Source organism: Alligator sinensis, unplaced genomic scaffold, assembly GCF_000455745.1.
Source record: "Alligator sinensis unplaced genomic scaffold, ASM45574v1 scaffold71_1, whole genome shotgun sequence".
In the NCBI taxonomy this organism is placed as follows: domain Eukaryota; kingdom Metazoa; phylum Chordata; order Crocodylia; family Alligatoridae; genus Alligator; species Alligator sinensis.
In genome coordinates, this window is record NW_005841834.1 from 6,441,113 (window position 1) to 6,462,458 (window position 21,346).

Genomic DNA, 21,346 nt, shown 5'->3' on the forward strand with positions numbered 1-21,346 from the left:
CTGCTGTAGAAAAATAGTAATTGACTCCAAAAATTGTCAATTTATGATCAGTCAACACTGGGAAACAATAATCTGCCCATAGCCGTTCCATGAACAGGAACTTGACAGTTGTCAATCAAATTATTCACTGCAAATAACTCATTTATGACTAACCAATATCATTTCTAAAACTAAATTTGCTCATAGCTAAAAAAAAATTGACATCTCCAGAATCCGCCTCAAAATAATAATAAAGTTCATGTAAGTCTGGTTCTTCTTATCCTGACAGTTCTGTTGTTTCTCTCCCCTTCTTACTTAAATGATCTCCTAGGGGGAATTTTATTTTTCATCTTCCCTTCATGTTTTGATTTGACATCTTCCAGATAGAAATATATTTTCTGCATTTCCTCTCCATTTTAAATCTGTGGTTTCAGGTTCTCCTTTTATTGATGGAGTTGACATTGGTTCATAAAATAAGTGATGACAGTTAGATGTCTATAATTGAATAACCTATTGTAGAGTTCACTTGTCCTACTAGTTGTTTCTCCCTTGCACTTCTTCTTAACCCTATTTTTGTAGTAGTTCATTCTCTCAAGTGAGTATGTTTAGTGACTGCTAGCCCCATCTTCCTTGACCCAATGTTGAGAGTATTTAATTTGACTGGATAGTCATTGCTTCATTATTCCATAGATGTACAGTTGGTAGACTTCTGAGGTATTAAAGAGCTTAATCTTAGCCTTTGCCTATATTTTGCTTGCTAGCATGCCTATATGCATAGCAGCTTTCTTAGTAGTTTCCTAATGGCAAATAGCTCTAACTCCTTCTCCAGCAACCTTTCTTCCCTAATATCCTTCCTAACCATTATCCATGTATTTTCTTCAGACTCTTCACAGAATGCTTGGGAAACATTTTCTTTTTGTTTCTCACAATTTAGGATGTAGGAAAAAGATACGAGACAACCACGCAACCTGGCTGTGAGATATGATTTAACATTCTAAACAATTGTAACCCTGGCTGCAGGGCTACCTGCAAACCCACAACCCAAATCTCGATCCCTGGAGGTGCCCACTGCCTGGAACTGCCCACCCTCTTGAGGTGAGGGAGGTTCCCTTCACAGGAAGGCACCTAGTGTCCCTGGGCCTTTGATTAGACACCACACAATTTACAACTATGTACACTTTATTTACAAAGGGTTAAAGAAAAGGAAACTAATTAATACATGACTGATAAACTGTCAGAAACTTATTCACACCCTCAGTCGATAACGTTGTATATGATGATGGCCTCGGATGATATGTGTACATGTGTAGCCAGAACCGGATGCCTGGGAAGGTGGAGCTGCTTCTGTGCCCCTCCCACAGGAAGCATGGGCAGGTCCTTGCTGTGAGGGTCTCACAGCTGTGCCCCAGGGGTTGCTGTGCTGCAGGCAGGTGCTTCCTCACCGGAATTCCTATAAAGTAGCTTACCCTCCCCAGACCGTCATCCCCTGAGACACAGGGAGGGAGCAGGGTCTGGGCTGGAGACTCTGGCAATCCCCTGCCAACACCCACACACACCCACTTGCCAGGCAAAGTTTGCCCCTCCTTCGGATCTTAGCTCTTTCTCACAGGGGCCCTGCCCTGTGTGAGGAGGGCTACATCCCCGAGCTGTGCCTGCCACCTAGAGCTCACAGGGAGCTGAATCAATCTCTCTGCAGTCCCCCTCCTCCCTAGTGCACCTCACATCTCACAGCTTGGAGAAGAGTCCTTCTCACTAAGGGGTCTCTAGAAGGGCTGAGTGCTCCTCTGAGCAGCTCGGGCAGGGCTCCCAGGGGAAAAGGAGCAAGAGAAGTGCTGCGACTGGACTTCCCAACCCTCCAGCCTGCAGCGTGAACTGTGCGTCCCTCAGGCTCTGGCAGCCCAGAGGACAGCATGCTGTGCCCAAGCTCTCCCTCAGCCTCTGGGCTTCTCTCACAGTTCTCCCTTTCCCCAAAATGGCTGCCTCCAGAGTGGGCTTCATCTGTCCTTATCGCAATATCTCTGGGGAGCCATTTCCCCCTTTCCAAAATGGCTGCCTCTGGAGAGGGCTTCTTTTGCCTGTGTCGCATGGTCTCCGAGGAGCCATGCCAGCCCATGTGGCTGCCTGGCTGAGTTCACCTGGGGACCTTGTTCTCTCAGGTAAGGTGATTTCATTGTTCATTACACAATCATACCACCTCCTCCTCCTCCTCCTCAAGTTCAGCAAGAGCACCAAAGCTTTGGATCCGTGATGTGTGTTATAGTCTCACACTGCCTCATGAAGTGCTGAGTTACCAAGGGGAATGGACCAATCACAAGCTTAAGTCTTAATAAGAAAATACAGAGACTTCTTCAATGGAACAAAAACCAGTAGCTTCAGCGCCAGTTTAAAGAAGCTGAAGTTTGAAACCAAATTTAAACAGCAGTTACAGCACTCTTCCAGAATATTGAGTCAAATGCTTGGGTAGATTAGTTGTCCCTTTAGTTTGATATTAAATAAATTGATTTAATGGAAAGGTTGAGTCTTCCCCTTGTCGTATTTTTGTTGCAGAATAGTGCTAACTCATAAGTACAAAACTTGCTGAATTTTTTTCTCCTCCAGTAGACAGTATTTATCTAGAAATCATAAGCAAGTAGGAGACCTTACAGAACAATTTATACAGCTTTCTAATGGGACCCAGCCCAATAACTTAATATATAGGGGAAAAGGATGATAGAAATCCATGTTGCTTCTCTGCAAGGGTGATGCTGGGCCACCAACTCTATTTAGCAGGTTCTAGTGCAGGTTTAAATTTAGCTTCATGCCTGCAAACAATTAGAAAGCTTTATTTTTCTGAAAATTACTTTTGTGTACTAGAAGCCCTTTAGGAAAATAAGACAATAAATTTGAGTGTTTATATTGTACGTGAAAAGTGAACTTCTCACATAGCTTCGAATGGAGATAAATATATTGGCTGAGTTCCAGTTTAAAGGCATAGAATGATCAAGCTTCATATTTGTCATGTGAATCTCTACCTAGCTTATGAGTGGAAAACAGTAGCCAGTGCACTACCCTGCTGATGCACACTTTATGAAGCCATAGGGGTTTTTTAGTGGTGGGGGGTGGAGATGGGAGGGATGGGAGGTGTTTTTTGGTGCAGCCTGTGGTGGCACAGCGGCCCAGACATATGGTGTCATTATTCAGCCAACACAAATTTGACACTTGGTGAATTTATTATATTTTGCTTTGCTCTTGGTGCCTGAAAGGCTTTGCAACTGTCTCTTCATAGGGCCTGTCACAGATGTTGATGTATTTTCCTCCTCCACAGCCAGGTTTTACTATGGAAACTGATACAACTTCACGATAGAATTTCTAGATGAATTATTCACGCATTGCATGCTTTCTGCACACAGGGGTTTGGAAGAAATCCATCCTATTCAATAAATGGTCTCTTTAATCCCCTTTAACAGAGCATTCTGCCTCAGTTTAAACCATTTCTATTATCACCTTTGTGATCCTAATGTTTTGGATAACATATTTACAGTTAATAGCTTGATTAAATTTTTCACTATATTTCACCTTAATATGTAATTAAATTGCCCAGACACAGTGATGAAACCCATACATCCAAGAGACAATAAACCATATGGGCCAAATTCTCATCACCTCAGCTTTTTCTTTTTTTGATTTGAAATCCTGCAGACCATTTCATGGCTAGTGATTTATAGGGTAATTCCTGAAATAGCTCAATATTTGTTGTTGTAGACAAAATGGGTTGTTCTTAATGCCAGTACCATCTGTGGAGATGAGTTTTTAATTGAAAAGAATTTTCAGACTTGATAGGAGAGAATTGCAGGAACTCATCTCTGCCCCCTGAGAAACAATTAATGAAATGAAAACATATCATGCCCCTTTAATACCTGGAGAATCAATAAGACTGCATCAAGTGACAATATAGACTCTGCTGAGTAGGGGTGAATCTCTTTAACATGACACACAGTGAGTCTACCCAAGAATGAAAAACTGTAGTCAAAATTTTTAAAAATGCTGAACATTAGTGCCTAGTATTAAAAACTTTCACTTCCATTCTCCCTTCCTCCACAGTCAGATTCTAACTCTCTTGGTTCACATGGAACAGATGTTTTTTCCCAGAAAAATTCCACTGAAGTCCATGTTAAATAACGTTTTTGATATAGCTATACTACAGCTACAAATAAGAAGACTGATGCAGCAGTTAATTTCTTCTAAACCAGTTCAAGTGTCATTTCAGTTAAACTCAGGAAAATTGTTCATAAATATTCATCCATATGCTGTCAAAAAGTTAGTGCTATTATTGTACACAGTATAAAACATAGGTCACCTACAAATGTACCCAACAAATTAAACCTTAATCAATCTTAGCTCAGATCACTTGGTTTTATGTGTGATTGCTTCCAAGAAACAAAGCTCTATAAGATATATGCTGCCAAATGTAGAAGGTCTCATTAATAGAGTATGAATGTCTGAAAGTGGAAGGGGTAAGCCCATAGCATGGGACTAAATGGAAGGAAATCAATCTAAAAGCAGAAGGAAGAAAAGATCTCGGGCCTCCATTCAGCTTATGTATAGTTATGATTTAATTTGGAGAAGTAAGGGATCCTTTAAATATTTTTCAGTCAGTGACATGATAATGGTTCTTACCTTGGATGTATATGATCAGGACTGTTCCTGGAGAGGGCAAACTGGGGCAACTGCTCTGGGCCCCATGCTTTGGGAGGCCCCACGGAGTTGGGCTGGCTTCATGTCTGGCCACTCAGCACACCCTTCCACTCCCCCGCCACTCCCCCACACCTGCCACTGAATCTGCCGCTGGCTTCCTTGCAGCTGGGGCTGGGCCCCGCACAGGCTGATTCTCCCCAGGCCCTGCACCCTGCTTGGGTCATCTCTGAATAAGTCATCTCCTATAACTGTAGGCATCATTCTCATTACTGGTACTTCCTACCCAAACTGTACACAATATCCAGTTATTCAGTAGGTAATACCCAGAAAAACAATGACCTGAAGTCAATAAATATGGAGAGAGTGAATCCCAAATGGAAGATAGAAAATGTTACAATCTGGGTATGTCTACACAAGACGCTTTACTGCACAGTAGACTCTCCAGAACTCTCCACACAGCCCAGAGCTGGCTGGAACATGCCCCAGAAGTGGGACAGTTTCTGGACAGCTCAGGGCTGTGCAGGAAAGCCCCACTGTGCATAGGGCTTGTCCCCATGTACACAGGGCAGGAGAGCTCTGCAGCAGCAGCTGTCTCCTGGCCCTATGCAAATAAGGACCCTTCCCAATGTGTACAGGGGCAGGAGACAGCTGCTACTGCAGCCAACGTGCACATGGGGACTGACCCAGTGTTCCCAGGCAGCCCCCAGGCTACCTAGAGCTCCTTGTGGCTGCTGCAGAGGGGCAGAGCACAGTGAGAGCAAATCTGTTCCCAAGAGGGATCACATCTAGACATGCTCCTGGCTGGGCTTATTGTGCAGTATTTTTACTGTGCAGTAAGCCTACTTTGAATTAATAGCATGTGTAGATGCACCCATTGAGTCTCACTTCCTGAAATGGCTCAGGTGCATGTCAGTAGCATTCAGCACCTCATTGATTTGCAATAACTAGTCTCAACCCCACACTTCTAGAATGGAAAGAGAAGACCTTCACTGCTTTCTTGATGTCCTTTTATATTATTATACTATTGCATTTCTAATGGCACACATTCATGGATAGTTCCATTGAGTTGATACTAGATTAGCATACAGGAAATTCCATCAGAGATGTGGAGGCTGTGGGTAAGTTCAGTAAAGCTCCAACTGAATCTATGCCAAAATCTTCTATTAAATAGACAACCATCACAATTTGCTGAAATGCTTTACTGTATCCTCCAAGTCAGTCTTTCCCTTTTCCTGTGTGTATCTGTCCTTGTGTGTACAATGTTTTACAAATGTAAAAAGAAAAGCATTTCTTGTTCTTGAAAAGAATACAGTGCTACCTTTACAGTTGAGCAACACAGTGGGAGTGTCTACATGTGTAATTAGTTATGACTAAATTTACTGCACATTAAGCTAATGCGCACTAAGCAATAACTTTTAGTGCCAAGTCCTTCCAGCCCTGTCATGTGCTCTTATAGCCACTGGGGGAGCTCCAGGGTCTGGCTCTAGCTGCCAGCACTTGGCAGCTATCTTTAGAAGCCAAAACCTGGTGCCAGAGTCCAGCCCCTTCCAGCAACACCTAGCACCCCATGTTCCTGCTGGCCCTGTTGGCCCCAGCATGCCTCACCCTGCCCAGGCCCCAGGACAGCTGCGCACCTGCCAGTGGAAGCCAGAGCACCAGCTACAGGAAGCCCTGACTGACCTGGCTGTTCCATCCCACTTGCCATGCTGACCACACACCCCCTACCCCCTGCCCACCTCCAACACCACTCTCAGGCCAAGCACATGTTTAAAACAAAAAAGCTTTAGTCCCCTCATAACACCATTCACAACCCTCCCTCCTCCCTCCAAAACAAACAGAGCTCCTCCACCACCCTCCCAACACACTGGCAAGAAAAAAAACCTGCTTACAATGTCAAAGCTATTTATAATGTCTCTGTTTTTCTGTCCCAGAGTGGGGGGCAATGGTGGAGGGGGAGGCTAGGAGGCAGAACCCAGGGGCAGGTACCCAGCACGCTAGCCTCAGGCTATTCCCCCATGGGTCTGGGGGCCACAGTGACCCCAGCAGCCTCATGCTGTGGCCACCTGAGATGGTGCTCTCCAAGGGTGGACAGCTTCCCCTCCAGCTTCCCCAGTGCAACCCCAGCATCCCTATGAGGCACGTCTGGATCCTTGGGTGATTAGTGTGGGGGAGAGTGGCAAGGCCAGGCCCAGTCAGGAGGTGGCCAGTTCAGGGAGAGGGCTGGGCCAGGGGCTCATGCATGCAGGAGGCATCAGAGGACCTCCTCCTAAGCCCAGGTGGGGGCCTGCTGCACAGTGGCAAGCAGGACCTAGGGGCCCTGCAGGGCCATGGATGGGGGCTAGGCAGTGGACGTGACCACCAGGCCAGGAGGTTTTCCAGGATCCCTCAGTCAGCATTCTTGGCCTCCACTGCCCAGGCCTGGAGGGCCACCAGAGCAGCTCAATGCGCTCCCACTTCAGGGCCTCCATCAGCACCCAGTGCTCCTGCTGGACCCAGTCCCATACCTCCTCCTGGGTGGTCTCCCAGGCAATATCCTCCACCTGCTAGGTCCACTCCTATACCATCACCACTAGCCACTGGAGCAGGATAGTCCTATCCAGTGTGCACTGCTGATGCAGCTGGCACATCCAGATGGCTCCAGTGGTGGCAACCTAAAGCCTGCATCCCTGTGGGGCTGGTGGGCTCTCCCCCATGTCCAGATGTTGGCCCTGCAGAGGCAAAAGACAGAAGCCTTTTGTGAGAGTTTGCAATATTTCACAGATAAGATGCTCTGCACCAGGGGGCCATGTGCTGCCCAGCCTCAGATTAGGGGTTGGTCATGCATGGGTGCCCAGGGACCATGGTAAGTCAGCCAGGCAGGCCTGATCCCAGGAGGCTACTGGCCATCCCCTCTTCCTCCACTGAGGCTGGCAGCCCACTGGGTACTGGCCACAGGCAGCCTGCCCGCACTGCTCCCTTCCTAGGTCTGGACAGGCCAGGCTCCTGACAGCACCTGTTGCTGTGGCTCCAGACCCCACTCCCCCGTTTCCCCTGTAGGCCACCTGCTCTGCTGTGCTGCAGGCCACCCATGGTGCCCAGTGTTGGGGCACATGGGACTCCTGGACAGCAGGGGCAAGGGGCTTGCCATGTCCCCACCCTCCCTACTGGGGGCCCCTCTGGGGAGGAGCCCCAGGGCCAGCACCCCCCATGCCACTGCTGCACCCCGAGCATGTCTCTGCTGTGTGTACCCTAGATTTCACATATTTCTAGGGTCAGAAGGGACCTATTAGATCATTGAGTCTGGCCCCCTGCTTTGTGCAGGAAAGAGCGCTGGGGTCAAGTAACCCCAGCCAGGTTTTTGTCTAATCTCCTTTTGAACACCTCTAAGGTAGGGGAAAGAACCACCTCCCTTGGAACCCCATTCCATATATTGGCAACCCTCACTGTAAAGAATTTCTTTCTGATGTCCAATCTAAATCTACTCTCCTTCAGTTTATGGCCATTGTTTCTAGTAACCCTGAGGGGTGCCCTGGTAAACAGAGCATCCCCTATTCCCTGCTGACCCCCACCCCCACTCTCCCCCAATGAGTTGGCCACCCCCAGGAGGGAGCTGGCACTGCTGTCACCCAGCAGTGACATTGCCAGTCACTCCTCATGGCTTTGTCTGGGATTGCACTGAGGGCAAGGTAGACACTGGCCAGCACTCCCCAAGCTGCCAGTGGATACAGCAGCTGGGGCGGAGAACAGGGTGGTGTGCTGAAGGCCCATGGTCCCCTTCTCCAGTAACATGTCACCGGAGGAGTCAGAACAGAGTGGGGGCTCAGGCAGGCTGCCCCTGCTGGTGACACTTGCAAGGGTGTGACCTGGGTCCCAGGGTGCCAAAATCTGGGTCAGCTCCTGCCTAAAGGCCATGGTCCTGTGGGCACAACTGAGCTGATGATTGTGATCAGTCACAGCCATCCACTGTGTACACAAGGCCTTGACCTTAATGTGGCACTGCTGTGCCAACTGGGAATGCCCTCAGTCCTGCATGCCACCCGACAAGGCCTCATAAATGTGGGCATTCAAGCACCCACCCCATTCAAACTGCCTCAGCACCTTGGCACCACCCCAGAGCACCACAGGGTCACCAACCTCCTCCCAGGTCCAGATGGGGGCCTGAGCAGTTGGCATGGACATGTACATGCAAGTGGGTCTGGGGCTTGATGGGGAGAATGGTGAGGACATAATGTCCCATGCTGGCTCTCTGGGCCCCCACATGGCTGTCCGTGTGATGCTGGCCATGGAGAGCTGCTAGCAGTGCCCAGCTTAGAGGCATAGCCAGGAACTGGGAGCCATGCAGTGGAGGCATTTCACCACAGGACCTGCAAGGACAGGAAACACTGATGGGGGTGAGCAGCAACAGGGAGCAGGTGCTGGCCTTGTTGCCAGAGACAGACAGCCAGCAGCCCTGGGGGGGATATCAGGGCTGGGCAAGGGGTGCAGCAGGCAGCATGCCTTTTGCAACACTCAACAGTGGCCAAGCAGCAGCTCTGGAGAGGAGACAAGCCAGGCAGAGGCAGCCTGTGTTCTTCCCCAGGGGGGCACATGAGGCCTGCAAGGCTTCTGGGGATTGCACAGGACCTACCAGGCTTCTGTGCTGTGTGCCCCAAGGCACAAAATCACTGCAGGCTTTTATAGACTGCAGCTAGTGGCTGCCAGAGAGTCCAGGCCCAGGAGAGGGTCCCAGTCAGAAGCCATGAAGCTGGGCTCAGGCCAGCTCCCTAGTGGCAGGGCAGACCCAGCACTAAAGTTAGTGCCAGGTTATGTCTACACGTGCATTACTGTGCATTAACTAATCACAACTAAATTTGATACCTGCATTTGCATGTATCAAATTTAGTCACAATTAGCCATTTTTACTGCGCAGTAAGGGTGCACACATGTAGACGTGTGCCCTTACTATGCAGCAAACTAGGCTAAGGAGCATTAACTCATCTCTTGTAGATGCGCCCAATTTAATCCAGTAACCCTTAATCCCCATTGTACACTATAGGATGCCTTAAGATGTTTAATGATAGGATATGATAGTTATTTGTTTGACTATAGTTTGGTGAAGAGAAGACCAGGCAAAGGAAAGGTTCGGGCAAGAGAATGTCACAAGCCGTGAACCATTTTTTTAAATTAAAGATAGATGGAGTGAAAAAAAGGTTGCAAGGTTGCCTCAAGTACATTCAGTGGTTTGATGATAGACAAGGCTAATTTTAGATAAAATAGTACTTACACAGGGACTAAGAAGGTACATATTAATATTAATTAGAGCAGCACCTATTGGGAATACTTTTACCTTTTTTTACCCAATTTGGTAACTTTTTGATATTTTATCCAAGCAATACAATACAAAAACAGGGTCCACTTGTGGATTTTTGCTCTTCAGTCTTGAACTATGGTTTTTGATGTATTGCCCATTTGCAAATATATCTGGTTAGTGCTATTTAGCAACTTAGTTTTTGAAAACTAGTTAAGAAGGTCCTTTCCCTAATGAGTTGGCCACCTGTTAGTGGCTTTGAAGACTTTAAGACTTAGGAATTTTAAGCATTAAATTGCTTTCACATATTGGTAAGATTGTTATGCTGTTAGATAAATGTGTATTTTATAAATTTTAATCATTTCACTGATATGCTTTGTTTGTACTGTTAGTCATTTATATCTTTTTTGTATTTTCTTATGGAATTTGCTATTTAAAAATTAGGTATTTTTATGTTGTTGGTATTTAATTTAGTGGGGCTGGCTCTTCAAACTTTTCTTAGTTCTCAAAGTCTATCTGAGGGTCAACACCTTCAAGTTGCATTTGAAAACTTGCCACCTCTATCGTGCATATAATCTGATAACAAGGAGAAAGGCTAAGAGTGAACCAAGAATTGTGCATAGCCTGTGATATTAATTTATTACCTCATCTCCACTATACCTTAGCCCTCTTATTTGTATCATCCCTCTATTGTGTTTTATGTTACACCATAAACTCTCTGCTATATGTTCTCTTAAATGTGTGTTTATTAGGGCGGTGCAAGGCTTCAGACAGAGCTTCGGATCCGGAGAAACTTCGGATGCTTCGGGGTCTGAAGTAGCACATCGAGGTTGAAGCACTGGCCTCCTTCAGCTTCCCAAAGCAGTTCGGAGCTTCCGAAGAGCTTCGGAGCCGCCTCGGAGCTGCCTTGGAGATCTGGGCATAGGGTATAATGGGGAAACAATAAAATATCTATAACTTTGTTATTTTTTGTCTGATTTGGATGAAATTTTCAAAGATGGTAGAATTTGCATAGAGGATGAAACCTGCCAAGTTTCAAGAAGTTCAGTGCAGGGGTTTGGGGGGAACAGAACCCCAAATTTCTGAAAGCAAAACTCCTGTCACATCTATGTGTTACAACACAGGAGGGTCAAAACTGCAGGGGTGGTAGCTCTTACTGAGGCCACAAAACCTGCCAAATTTCAAGAAGATCAGTGCAGGGGTTTGGGGGGAACTGCCCCTCAAGCTGCGGACAAACAAAACTCATGCCATGTGTGCTTGTAGGACTGACTGTCTCTGGCTTGGGGCGGGGAGGGGAGGCACTACTGCAGGCCTGGCTGCTAACGTACTGTGTTACCAGTTACCAACCGATCATGATTCACTCAGGGAGCAGGGACTCAGGGACCAGGGACTCAGGGACCAGCTCAGTACACAGGACCAGGCTACTACATAATGACTTAACGAGCATCAATTAGGACCTACAAAACCAGGCTAAGGAGAGGAAAGAATCAATACTGACAATCAAATGCCCCAAGACAGACACAGAATTGGCACAAGTTTTGCCTGTCAGCAGCTAGGTGTGCAGGGCCCCAGAACCCCCCTGCACTGATCTCCTCCACAGCTGGCAGGCGTCATGGCTTCAGCAGGGGCCACCGCCCCTGCAGCTGTCACCCTGCTGCACCTTAACACAAACAGGGTCACCCACAGCATGAGTTTTGTTTGTCCACAGCTTGAGGTGCAGTTCCCCCCAAACCCCTGCACAGATCTTCTTGAAACTTGGCAGGCTTTGTGGCCTCAGTAAGAGCTACCACCCCTGCAGTTTTCACTCCCCTGTGGTGTGACACGTAGCCATGACATGAGTATGGCTTTCAAGAATTTGGGGTACAGTTCCCCCCAAAGCTCTGTACTGATCTTCTTGAAACTTGGCAGGTTTTATGCTCTCAGCAGAGGCTACCATTTCTGTAAAATTCATCTGAATCAGACAAACAACAACAACGTTATAGATATTTCATTGATTCCCCATTATACCCTATGGCCAGATCTCTGAGGTGGCCAGATCTGAAGCTGGATCGGATCACTGCCGACTCTCACAGGCCTAGTGTTTATACAGTATGTAGCATAATGGGCCCCAACCTGTTTAAGGCCCTTAAACATTCTTCAGTGTTTCATAACAATAAGGGATTGACAATTTGGGGGTGGAGGTGGACAATTACAAGTCCAGTTGTCCCTTTCAATAGATTTACAAGTGTTGCTTTTTAATCCAACACAAGCATGTCACTGTTTAGTTAAATATGTATCTTTCTCCTACAATTGGCACCATTAAAAGATCATTATTACTATACTGATTTTTTGTTTTACTGCAACATTTAGTCTAGAAGTGGGAATTATTGGAAATACTGTGCTAAATGTAATACTGAAGGTCTAAGAAAAAAAGTATTTGGTCTGATTTAGATATCAAATATGAGAGATTTGTTCCAGCAACTCCTGGGAAACACTGCTCTGATTTGGTTGTCTGGGGGGGGGGGGGGGGTGGGTTTAAAGAGGAGTATGAGTGAGAGTTAAAAAGAGTTCCAAGAAGTTACCTAAGTTTAGTAAATTGTGTGTACACCTTTTTATTTAACAGGCCAACCTTAAAAATTATAGGTGGCCTAAAAATAGATGATGTGATACAATGGGAAGTTGTTCAAATTCAACACAGCTGAAGGATAGATACTTGGGTGCTTGGTAGGTAGGATTATGGCAACTTTTTCATATGCACTTAATTTATTTTTCCCCAGTCTCTTTATTATACTGTATTTAATCTGACTATAACTTTTACTACTAACTCATTCTACCTCACCTACAGCACTATTTTTTAAGATAGTATCTTAATTACACTTTGTGTTTATAGCCGTGTAACTAAATTAGTTAGGCAAATCGCATGTGGGGATTAGAAGATTTAAAAAATCTCTGATAGACCTTTATCATTTCACTTGATTTTACAGTAAATTCATCTGTTCAAGAGCAGATGGACCGAACAACAAATATATCAGGTGATAAGCACTGGAAGGCTTGCCCTTCAAAACAGTGAACAATTTAAAGTGTTCAGTTTCCCCCCTTAAATTTGGTAACACTAAAGATTTTGGAAACTGGATCTTTAAAGATCTTTTCATTTGAAGATGAAAGGAGAAAGGATAATATTCTAAAGCAGAAAGAGTATTCATCAACATTTCCATAAGAGCAAGATCATTCTCAAGTAATTTTTTATTAAAATAAACTAAGCTAACTTTGTCTATATTCCGTGCACACTTTTACATTCCCATTGTCCAAAGAAAGATGTGTGCTTTAAAAAGGTTTAGCCATATAAGGAGACAATTTGAACCTAAAATCTAGCCAGGAACTTACTTCACTGTTTTGTTATTCCAGGAGCTTCATATATGTTTAGAATTCAAGTATAAAATGGAAAGAGTTTAAAGTGTAAAACTCTTTCTTTAATTATTTTACCATTTTTCTTTGAATTAATGCTTCTATCCCCCTTAGTCAATTGTTTCTACAGCAGTCTCTGCTCTTCCCAGTATTTTAGCTGTCACTGTTTCTGTCAGCCTTAGCAAACTAAAATATTCAGAAAAATGTGGATATCTCTTAAATCTAAATGTAGAAAGAAGTAGTTACCCATGTTTGTTTGAAGTCAAACACAAGGCAGAGCAGGTTGGCACCTTAGGGTAAGTACAGATGTTACCTTTGGATTGACATAAATAGGTTTGGGTCAATCTAGATGCCAATCTCTGCAGATGTTCAGGAAGGTTAAACTGATGAAGAAATGATAGGCTCAATCTAAACTAGTTCACCTGAAGAGATGACCTAACTTAGATTGGGAATGGGTTACCTGACCTAGTGAACACCTGCTCATGTTCAGAGCAAAGCCCCAGGGCTGAGCAAGCTCAACTGCTTGTCGCATCTCTAGGGCTGCTCTCTTTCTGCTCCCCCTGCCTTCCAACCTTGACCAGGCTATTTTTAGACCCCTCTGGATGGACAACCTCCTCCCCACCTACTGCGGACCCACCAGCTCCTCCCACAGACCCACCAACCCGCCTGTGAACCCACTAGTCCCCCTGATCCCACCTGCCCCTCCCCCCAACCCTGAGTTACATACACTGAGTTCCCAGCACAGAACCAGCAAATGTCTGCTTATACTGTTCCCAAATTACAATCACGTGTCTTAAAGCCACATGATTGTAAATCAGGTGCGGCAAACATCTGCATGTACCCTTAGAGAGTAACTGTTTCAGAGAAGCATAAGCTTTCATAGTCAATAGACTACTTTGTCAGAACCCATGAATGGACTTGCAGAAAGCTAGGGTTCTAAATCCTTTCTGTGGATGATTTCTTGTTCCACAGTTTTGCATTCAAGCCATTTTTTTAAGTTGTGTTAGTTATAAACAGCTACTATGAGGTCAGGGATAGAATATCCAGGGTGGCTAAAGTGTTCTTGCACAGACTTATGTGTCTTTCTGGACCTGATATTAGATGAGATCAGTGTTCATTCATTCTTTCATGTAGGGATTGCTATGTCTGTCCAATGTAGAGAGCAGAGGGGCACTGCAAGTAGGTGATGGCATATATGATGTTGATAGAGGATCAGGTGAATGAACCCTGGATGTTATAATCTATGCTGTTTAGTACAGTGATGATGAGGTCTGTGATCCTGCCACTCTTAATCAGAATCTCATTCCTACTGAGTGTTTTGTCCTACATATTACTTATGACTAAAAGACATGGGACATTTGGGGTTTGTTTTTAAAGGCAGTGCTAGTAAATTTTGAATGACCATTTAAGATTTTTTTTAAAGCATTTGTTTTTTAGAAAATTCTATGTACCTGCTTTCTGAAATTCAAGTTATTCTTAAAGAAGTTTTATTTTGGGTACTCAGATTATGCATTCTGCTCTATGCCCTCTATTTACTGAGTGTCAACTTGTGCACAGCACTAGATAAACTAAAGAGGAGTGACTGTCCATGCTTTTACAGCATCCCAGAGAGTTGTAATCAATGGGCTGGCTTCATCCTGGAGGGCCGTCTCCAGTGGTGTCCCCCAGGGAACAGCGCTTGGGCCCATGATCTTTAACATATTTATCGATGAGGGGGTAGAAAGTGCAATGATCAAGTTTGCATATGACACCAAGTGGTGGGGAAATGCGGGCACATCTGAGGATAGGGTAAGGATCCAGGATGACCTTGACAGACTGGTCCTATGTCTGAACGCAATCAGATGAGGTTCAATAGGGCAAGTGCTGGGTCTTTCATCTGAGTGGGAAGAACCTTCACCACAACTATACGATGGCTGGTGGTCCACTGACTGGCAGTGCATCTGACAGGGACCTGGGGGTGACAATCAACCAGAAGACGAGGACCAACGGACACAAGCTAACTGAGGAAAAAATTAAGTTGGACATTAGGAAAAACATCTTTTCCGTAAGGGTATCTAGGATCTGGAACACTCTCCCAGCAGTGGTGGTGCAGTCACCATCCTTGGAGGTGTTCAAGAGGAGGCTGGACAAGAACTTCACTGAGCTTGTTTGAGCCCAATAACCTCCTGCCCATGGCAGGGGACTGGACTGGATCTTACAGTTTTGAAAGTGTTTATTCTGGATACAATTTTTTCTTAACTCTGTATATTCTTCATATAACCAAGATGGAAGGAAAAGCCACTTCTGGCAATAGTTAACAAGAATGGTCTCTGCCTAAACCAGGTTTTGATAAGATTGTAAGATGGAAAACGGGGGGAAAAAATCATATTTGGGTTTTGAGTTATACAAAGTTATCTCCATTATCTTGGCACCCACAACAGCTCAAAACATAGGGTTTCTCTAGAGCTGCACCAGTTGAAGATATGATTTTAAACAGATGTAGTTAAACCAGTGCAAAAGCTTATGTGGACATTGCTATTCCAACTTACTTTGAATAAGTTTAAATCAGGGCTGTCCAATTTCTAAGTGGCCAGGGGCTATACATCCAACAAGCTACACCAGTGGGGTCTGCATACTGCAGGTGTTCATCACTGGGGACAATGGGCCCTTTGTCTTCACATTGTATATGGGGGCATGCCCCTACCCTTGCTATACCGTACAAATGTGGGCACCCCCTCCCTGCACCATGCACCTACCCCCTGCTGCACCATATTCATGGGCTCCCCAGGCTGCCACACTCTTTGTGTGGCAGCCTGGCATGCAGCAGAACCTGAAGGAGAGAGGGGGAGCCCTGAACCCCCAGCTACTATTGCAGCTGGAATAACAGAAGCAGCAGTGGGTGGGTGAGGGCCTGGAGACAGCATGTTAACCCCTCCTGGGCTACATGCAGCCCATGGGCTGCCGGTTGAACAGCCCTGCTTTAAACATTAAATAACTCTGTTCTACAGCAAAATGCATTGGTTTAACAAACTAATCTTTAAGTTGAAAGAAGTGCAGTGCTTAAGCCACCTCTACATTTAGAAATAGAGCCCTAACGATTTTGCGTGGTTACAAGGGGGGGGGGGGGGGGGGTTTGACTGTGCTTGTAAATGTAGTGTAACAACAGATGGGCAGGTAACCCACAAGCTCTGATCAGTGACTTTTAGGGTGCACCAAAATGGTGGCCCCATGGGGTGTCCATGGTGTAGCAACAGCAGCAGCAACAGCTGGGGCAAGCAGACTGTTCTGTGCCAGCAACAGCTAGGAACTTTGAGTCCCCAGGTCAGGGCACTTAACACTCTCTTCCCTCCAGCACTGTGACATGCCCCCATCCCCACTGTCAGGCAGGGTTTTGTTTGAAATGCCTCTGCTTCTAAAATTGGTTGACACAGTTTTACCAGTAGAAGCACTTTTCTACCAATGCAACTGTCCATTCTAGAATTTTTTACTGATAGAACTATATCAGCAAACTACATGAACAAAACTGACTTAGATTCTGAAGAAACAAAAGTGGTGGCCTTTACAAGCTTGTGCAGATGGAAGGTTTGAGAATGGATTGACTGTGGAGTTCTGCTCTTCCCCATGTAGTAGTAACCCACAAAGGGAGTGTGACATCAAGGCAAGGGACAGAAGTTGTACATAAACCAGTTTAAGTAATCAGAAACTGGTTTAAACCTGTAACAGAAGGGAAGTTCAGTGCACATGAGCCAGTTTCAAAATGGCTGAAACTGGTTTAAGATAAACCTGGTTGAATGTAGTATCAGACTTAACTGATTTGGGTCAAACCAGTTTATGAAACTTCTGTCCCAGACCCCTTCCTGGTTCAAGTTAAATCACAGTCCCCCAGCATCCCAGCATGCTTTCCATCCCGGGGCTGTGCTGGGCTGTACTGTCTGCTCCAGCAAAGAAGGGTTGGGAGAAGGGGAGGGAAAACAGGGACTGCCCCCCACCCCCCCAGGCAAACCCTGGCTGGGGTCTGGGGCCAAGGGGAAGGGGGGATTAGACCACACTTCCCCTGAGCATAGAGCTGCCCTGCCCTGCCCTACTAAACTTACTGCTGGCTGCAACTGTGGACTACAAATCCCAGAGGCACCTGGAAGCAAGAAGAGGAAATAATGAGCAACCCTGCAGGGTCCTCCTGTTGTGATTCTATACTGCAAATCCCAGAGGCCTGAGGGCAGCAAGAAGAGAAAGCAAACACAGCCCATGCTGGCTATGTGCCAGGCAGCCATGCTCTAGTTCCCCCAAGCACCTGGCCTGAATCACTGCAGACATGTGGTTCCAAAAAGTATATATCCGTTCACTTGCTCGTCGGTTTAATCTCTGCAGTTTAGACTAACCCGCAAAACCTGAACTGATTCAGCCTTGGGCTTTTTGACTATCTGTACTTAGCCCTAAAGTGTTTGTTATTCCAGCCTGTTAGCTGGAGTGGTGACCATATGATTTGTGTTGCAGACTCATGCAGTACCTGCTTATTTCTTCCCCTTCCAAGACTTTGTATTGAAGGGATAAATTTCACCCTTAGAGGGTTTTTTGTTTGCAAATTTTGAATAGATTAGCTGCTCTCGTGTTGTCACTGAATTGACTCATTTAGCTTTGGTCTCATTAAATATATTGCACAAGCTAATAAATCTGGAGGCTGTTAATTGATTAGAAGCTGGGTTTGTTTTCTTTTTAAGTGTCTACATATGTTCAACCATGTGCATGTACACTCCTCTGTATGTCCCTAAGCACAACAGCATCAGCTATGAAGCATGTATCCATATTAATACATAGTTTCTAAATCAGTCTGTTCAATAGCCCCATTTAATTGGTATATAAAGTTTACTTTGTTAATCAGCGGAATGCTGATAATCTCTCTGCCACACACAAACTGCACAAACAAGGAGTCAGAAGGGCAAGTGAAAAAGGAGGTTGTTTGTTTGACCCCCATGCAAGCCTAAATGAGACATTTGGAGAGTCAAGAAAAATAAGATCTTTTTCTTATTTAGTTGTAAGAAGATATACATGTCCAATACAATCATGAGGTAAATCAGCAACAGTTCAGTGTCTGGGTCTTTTGTATTGGAGGCAGAGTAAGCGTAAGTCACATTTGGCAAATGCTGATTTAGCACATCATAAAAACTCTGCCCTTCAGTCTCTGGGCTTTGACGGGGAAAAAAAGCTGTTAATAGGTCAATTACTAAATGTTTTAATATAAAAGCCTCTTTGGAGCATATCATCACACATTTTAAAACATTCAAGGAGGAGTAGTATAGCACTGTGAAGAAGATAAGCGATTGGGTAGGTACAATGTGAAGAAAAGCATGGCTAAGTGCAGAAAAGTAATTGTCCAACTGGAGAAAATTATAGCATCACACTGCTAAGACTTTTTTATGGCTGCATTAAGCTATACAAAATCGGTTCCAATCATAGTGTTTAAAGGGCTGTTTATATCAATATTTTCATTTCAATTTTGTGAGATCCAATAATAAAAATATGGATTTTGCAGAAAGTTAAACAGGAAAATATGGGCTTCTAATACACGTCTTAATGAGAGCCACAGGAAATAAGACTTCTATATTATTACGTAAGTTTCAGCATGGAGATGCCCTTCTTGTTATGAAGGAAGGCATCACATTTGGTTTGTGACTAGAAAATTGGCAGGGATAATACTCTAAATGGTTATATTATCAATTACTAATGTCAGTCTGTTCTCTATCCTCTAAAAATGACTGCTGTTATTGCTATGGCAACAGCAGTGCCAGCTCTTGTGATTTCTCTCAAATTTCCTGATATTGGATGCCTCTTCTTAAAGGCCTAGCTCCTGGGGTCACGTGCTGCTTATGGGGAATGCTTACAAATATAAGCCTAGGACACCTTTAAAAGTCCAATCAAGAAGTTCAAGCAAAAGTATCCCAAACTTTTTTGTTTAATATCATGATTTTTTGGGTCCCTGGTCATGAATTTTGACCATTTGTGAAATCTTGCTGTCTCTCTGTGGAGCTTGGATTTCACCCTTGAAGTTGGCAATATTATAATAAATACTTACACTAGATATCTATGTTTTGGAAGATTAAAATATCAGCCAATAATTTGGCCTTGATTTATCTCTCTACCAGGGAGAAAAGCTATAGCGAGATAAAGAAATTAAATACCAGTCTTGTCTAAAGATCTATTCTGGTTGGTTTGTGAGCTCTAGGCTGTATACACACATTTAAATCATCCAAGACAACTCTCCCAGGTTTGTTTTCCTGAGAGAAAAACTGACCTGTACAGAAGTTCAGACAGAGATGCACAGAGTCTGCAATGTGGATGCTGGGCTGCCAAGGGTTCCTAGAGCAGAAAGCTTTGAAGAGGTTTTTTTTAAGTGAATGTCAGCTAGAATTGTCAGGGTCAAGGTGGAGGCAGGTGAAGGCAGGGTCTGTGCCATGCACAAGAGTCCTGCAGCCTTTTCCCTCCCTGATGCTGTGTTCTAGCCCAGCTAAGGCTTGGCAGGGAGTATGCTCATCTGCTTCCCTGCACCCAAGTGCTACTGTGTGATTCAGGCAGGAAACAAGGCAGGAGCAGAACATACCCTGTAACTGCTCCAGTGCTAGGCCTTTCCAACTCAAAGCACTCAGGGAGCAAGTTCCACTCCAAGCATGGCCAAGATTGACACACTCACTCCCTCCCCACTGTAGGAGGAAGGAAGAAGCAGCAAACACACTGGGATTGTGGCTGTTGGCTCTGCATCTGCTGTCTGTCCAGAAGTTCTGTCTCCTGAGAGAGATTCCCTGGTGAGCCACTTCACTTGGGTTGCTCCCAAGTTATTTTTGTCCCTGAGTAGCCACTTTTACTCTGGGAGAAAAATTATGAACTTCTGTACACTCATGGTTTCTCCAGAGAGATAAGGAAATCTCCCTGGAGAAACTGAGCACCTGTCCAAGCCCTTAGTCAGGGCCTTTAATATGACTTGAAAATGTTTGTGACTGAATTTCCCTTATTTTATTTGCAATAGGTGAAGTTTCCCGCTACCACAGAAAGATCATAGGAAAGCAGGGGTGGAAGGGACCTCACAAGTTCATCTAGTCCAGCCCCCTGTTCAAGGCAATGTTACCAAATCTGCCCATTACTTTGGGGTGTGCTCATTTATTAGGGATAGTTTCTAGGGTCTTGGTGATTCTGTCAATGTGCTGCTTGTGTTACTATACGGAGCTGTATTTCTCCCTTCTGCAAGCCCTCACCCCCAGTGGAGCTATCTTGCAGGACTCAGTCTCAATGGGACTGGGTTCCTCCAGTCACCAAATCAGTCATACACACAAACACACACAAATTAACGTGACACGCCTGACCTGGCCGGGCTGATCAGCATGGACAGGCTGACACCCTTATATGCCAAGAATCAGTTCATCAGAGCAACAATAAAATGCAGTCAGACACAAGCACACAGGTAAACAGAATCCCTCTGAATCCGGCTGGGTGTCCAGCTGACACCCTCATGGGCCAGCATTCAGTTCATAAGGGCACGTCTGAGTCAAACTGGGTCAATCAGCCTGTACAAGCTGATCCCCTTATGTGTTTCAAACTCAGCACGTCCCAATCTTTGGCCTCTTGATGAGCAGACCCCACAAAATTTGGGCTTCACAGGGATCTTTAGCATAGGTAAAAGAAGCGTTGCTGCAGAGCACGGGAGGAAAGAGAAGCAGAGAAGGAAAAATATACCCAATTACTACCAGTTTGACTATAAAAGTTATTTATTGCTAAGCATATGAAATATATAATAGTACTAGTAGTAATAGACATGCAAAAGAAAAACAAACACCAACAATGACAATACTACCCTGGTTTCACTAAGTATTTGGGGAAACTTAGCTCAAGCTTAACTGATACAGTTCAGGTTCAGAAGTTTATGCCTAGAAAGAAGACAGAGAACGCTGGGATCTCACCTAGTCCACGGTACTCAGGCTGCAAAGCTGACAGGCACAGTCTGTAGCACAGTCCTTGAAGGGAGAGATGATCTGTTCTTCCAGCGTCCCAAGAACGACAGGGGATGGTGTCAGCACA